The sequence below is a fragment of the Humulus lupulus genome, chromosome 8 (genome assembly GCF_963169125.1).
Source record: "Humulus lupulus chromosome 8, drHumLupu1.1, whole genome shotgun sequence".
Taxonomy (NCBI): Eukaryota; Viridiplantae; Streptophyta; class Magnoliopsida; order Rosales; family Cannabaceae; genus Humulus; species Humulus lupulus.
The window spans coordinates 123,073,948-123,078,946 of NC_084800.1; the positions used below are offsets into that span (position 1 = coordinate 123,073,948).

The following is a 4,999-nucleotide window of genomic DNA, read 5'->3' on the forward strand; positions in this document are numbered from 1 at the left end:
ATATCCCAGGTATCCTATAGGCTCTCACCCTGGCAACTCGCACTCTGCGTGCTTAACACTGCTCCCGGCCCCATGCCGTACTCGATCTTGCCGTTCTCGGCCTTCGCCGTTCCCGGCTCTTGCCGTTCATTCACACATATATGCACACATAGCATAATAAACAAATACTTAAACACGTATAAACATAATCAATGGGGCTATGCCCAGCAACACAATCATATAGGGTCGTGCTTTGTAACACAAGCTATAGGGCCTCGCCCTGCTCTATGGGTACAACAATTTTCTTACCTGTGTCCCGTGCTTTCTAAGCACTGATGTCCCGATGATTAGTACTTAAAAATGACATTTTACTAAGCTTAAAGTTTAAATTAAATTAAGTTTTAATTAATATTTTCTTAAATTTATTTTGATATTTTTCTTTAATGGAAAATATTAATTTTAATTTAATTTGTAAAAAGTATGTTGCATTTAACATTAATAAAAGCAAAAGAAAAGAAAAAGGGAAAAGAGGAAAGAAGTGAATTAAAAATGGCTTTTTTAAGGAGTAATAGTTGTTTTGTAGCAGCCGGCCCAACTGAAGGAGAAGCCCAGGCCCGTTGGCCCAAGCCGCCAGCCCCTCCACAGCTAGGTGCCGCCTTCTCCTTCCGTCACGCGTCCTAGCAATACTCAAGCCAGCCACCCAACGTGCGCCACCTATCATCCGTAGCCCAGCAACTTCTTGCCTCCTTCAGCCGAAGCTCCCTTCAGCACCCCAGCCTTCAGCGTCCAGGCCCAAAGCAACGAAGGCCCAACTCCTCCATTCCCAACTCTCATCCTTAGCCCAGCCTCCTACTTTAGCCCCAGCATAGCCAAACAGCTCCAGCATCAATTCGGCCTAAAGAGCCCAATTTCCCAACAGCATCACACGCCCTTCACCTCCAGCAACCATCCGACCCTTTTCCTCTCCCAGTCAGTGCCATGTGGCGCCTCCCCATTGGCTGGGAATGGGTCAAAACTCTCTTGTGTCACCAGCCATGTTTTGTTGGTATTGGGCTTTGCACATATTTACTTTGAGCTTTAAAGCTCAGTATTTGTGGTATTTTAGAAAAAGGGAAAAATGACCATACACCAAAATAGCTAGGTTAATATTAATTATAAGATTTGATTTTTCAAAATCATATTTTATTATTAATATTTTAAATTTATTTTGTAAACCCCATTTTGTTGTTGAATTTCTTTTTAGTCCTTTTCTCCATCTATAAATAGGGATTCCTTCTTCACACTTAATATGTAATTTTGAGAGTAAAGAAACTATAGAAAAATTTATACTCACTTTCTTCTTAGAATTTTGTGAGAATCATGAGCATAATGGCCTAATCTTCCTGGGAAGGTTAGGGATGATTTCATATGCAAGTAATGTTATTTTGCTACTTTGATTTACTATGTTCTTAATGTAAAATATTTGAGTTATTTATGTTCTTTCATCTACATCTCTATTTTTTATCTTTATTTACTTATGCTAATAGTATATAGGATTAGTCATGCTCTTTCTATGTACTTCTAATTAGTAAAAGTAATATTGATACTTAATTTTATACCTAATATTCTATTGAATTATTGCCCTTGGGTATTTTGTCATTTTTAGATTGTTCATAAGAATAACATTGTGCTTTTAAAGTAAAGAATTTTATAACTCAAATTAACTTTTGTTAGAAAAGAATATGGACTTTAAAGTTAGATTTTCCAAATAAATGTTGGGATGTGAACTATTTACTTGTGCATTTTTTAAATCAAGTAACCAAGTAACTAAACAAGCATATGGATGATTCTTGAAACCTTTCCTCTTCTCAAACTCTTTATTACATCTTGCCTTTATTTCACTTATCTCATTTTATCACCTTATCAAAAAGACAATACCAAAATCTCAAAACCTCTTTTCATTTACAATTTTATTTATTTCTTGTTACTAACTTTTTGTATTATTTTCTACTAATCTTTTGATTTTAGGTTACCTCCTTGTGGATCGATCGATCGATTATACTACAACCACCGCTTAGTGGTTGTCACGATTTGGGCATTAAACAAATTTTGGCGCCGTTGCCGGGGAGGTAGTTTTCAAACGTTTAGTGAAATTTTTACAAAAGTGTTGGTAACTTTATTTGTATTTTTGTTGGTGTGAATATTATGTTGTTATAGTCTTTTTTTTTTTGTAAAACAAAAAAAAATTATACATATATAAATATACATATAAAAAAAAGACAGATATATCTATTTCTTAATTTTTTTTCTCTACCTTTCGAATAAAACAAAAAAAATCAAAAAAACACATTATATAAATATATATAAACTTATATTTTTCTTTTTAACTGTAGTTTCATCAATCTTTCTTTCTTTCTTAATTTATTTTTTTAGTTAAATAAATATTTGTAGAAAAAAAAGATTAAACTTGTTATTTATCTTCACTTTAATTTTCTTTTTTTTATTTTATTTTTGTGTTGTTTATTTTGTTGCTTAGTTTAGGATTTTCCTTTTTCTTTGCCTTAGTTTTCCTTAGAATTTAGGTTTCCAAAAAAAAAAACAACATAAAATTGCATAAAATTGTTCATAAAATTTTAATCATAAAACGCTTAGTATTGGGAACAATTGTGTAATATTACAAATGGTAGAAACTGATATTGTTCTGTCTAGAAAGATTGGTTGTTAAATAAGGTTTGTGATAGCGTTACCCTCCACACTTATCTGGGAATCTCGGGGAGTTCTGTCTAGGCAAGTGTGGGTCTAAAGCGGTACCTTGGCAACCTTCCCAATCGGCCTAGGAACATTTCGAGCATCTACCTTTGCACTATTACATTGTTGAACTTATTACTATAAGAAAACCAAGCTTGTTCTGTCAAAATAAGCAATTTCACTCTGCTTAAAGGTTGTTTGGTCGAAAATGTTAACTTATGATCCACCATACTTACTCAGTAACCTCGGGGAGTTCTAGTAAGGCATTGAAGATCATCCGAAAACCTCCAAATCTACCTGGGAACAAGTTTAACAAAAAAAAAAGATGGTAAATTTTTTTTTTTTAAAATACATAAAATAAATCTTATTCTGATTTCCGAGAGTTGATGAATCATCACGAAACTTCTAGTGACACTTCTTCCAATTCATCCACCACTCCTCCGGAACTCCTTCCACCAATCATGCTTCTCCACAAACTTTCGCTGATAATAATCCATTCGCAATGGCTCGCAATGATGACATCCAACCAAGAACTCTCAATGACTACCTCCATCCTACTCGCACTTCCATGCCTTCATGCATTATCTTCCCTCCTAATATGCCCGCAGTAGACTTTAAACCTGGCATGATTCAACTCTTGCCCACATTTCATGGAATGGAAAATGAAAGCCCATAGGTGCATATCAGAGAATTCGAGGAGGTAGTAGCCACGTTCTATAACCGAGCTGAAAATGTCGATGTTGTGCGACTGAAGTTCTTCCCTTTCTCCTTGAAGGACAAAGCCAAAAGCTGGTTGTACTCTTTGACACCTAGGTCGATTGAAGCATGGGAGGAGATGACCAAATCTTTATTTCTGAAACACTTCCCTAGCCATGAGACCAACAGTCTAAAACGAAAGATTTCCACATTTTCCCAAATGGACAATGAAACGTTCTATCAAGTCTGGGAAAGATTCAAAGATCTGTTGAATTAGTGCCCACACCATGGCTATGAGAACTGGCGTTTGGTCAGTTAATTCTATGAAGGCCTCACGAGTCATGAGCACCAGTTTGTAGAAATGCTATGCAATGGTGAATTCCTCGAAAAAGAGCCAGACGATGCTCTTGAATATCTTGAAGAAACCGCGAAAAAGTCTCCCACTTAGACTAGACCAAGTGCTACTGATAGCACCAACCGACACAAACCATCAGGGATCTATCAACTTCGAGAAGAGGATAGTATTAAGGCCCAACTCGAGGCTTTGAAAAAACAGTTTGAGGTCTTGATGATGAAAAATGGCCAAAAACCGCACTTGATCGCTCAAGCGGAAAGGCAAGAACCTTGCTTTTTTTGTGGAGGGACAGAGCACTTAGCTAAGGACTACTTATCTTTGAATGAAATGAGGGGGGTTTTATGAGGAGCAATGCAATGCGTTAAGGGCATACAACAAGCCATTCTCCCATACGTACAACTCTAGTTGGAGAAACCACCCAAATTTCAGTTGGAGAGATTCCAACCAAGCTCAATCGTTGGAGGACAATGGAGAAATGAGCAACAATTTCAACCATCAAATGCGTATTCTGCACCTCAATACAATGCTCATCCAAAAATAAATTCTCTCAAGAATACTCTTCATGCATTCATGGAGGAATAATCCAAATTGAATCGCCAAATGATGGAAGAAATCGAGGAAATGAAATATCAATTCTCAAAATTGACTGAATCCTTGGCCATTCCGAAAAAAGGTAAACTTCCTTCCCAACCGAAATTCAATGTGCAAGGCCAACGCATGGCCCAATCTTCAAATTCTAATGATCAACATGTCAAGGAAGTGAATGCCATCACGACGAGAAGCGGTAAAACTCTGCAAGACCCACCCATAAAACCCAACACTCACAGCACTCCAAAAGTCATTTATGAAAATCCACCACTGAATGCTACTCCAAAAGTACCATTTCCGCAGGCTTTGAAACCTGTTGGGAAACTTCCTGATAAGTGAGTTGAACTCCTTGAGCACTTGACATAAGTGAAGATTAATCTTCCTTTGCTTCACATCATAAAACAAGTGCCCGCTTATGAAAAAATCATCAAGGATCTATGCACTGCAAAAAGGAAGCGTCATGTCAAGAACACAGCTTTCTTGACTGAGCAAGTAAGTGCGGTGATTGAACAAAAGGCACCGTCGAAATACAAAGATCCCGGTTGTCCCACCATTTCTTGCCAAATTGGGACCCATGAAGTCACCCAAGCCTTACTTGATCTTGGCACGAGTGTAAATCTCATGCCTTACTCTGTATACTCGCAACTCGGTCTT

The 4,999-nt window shown here is 37.0% G+C and overlaps 1 non-coding gene across 1 annotated transcript; it reads right to left on the reverse strand.

The window, feature by feature from the left end:
- Positions 1-3,589: 3,589 nt before the first annotated feature.
- On the reverse strand, positions 3,590-3,696 carry LOC133799066 (small nucleolar RNA R71). Its single transcript, XR_009876272.1, has one exon. It is a non-coding gene; the product is annotated as a small nucleolar RNA R71 (small nucleolar RNA).
- Between the last annotated feature and the right edge of the window lie 1,303 nt (positions 3,697-4,999).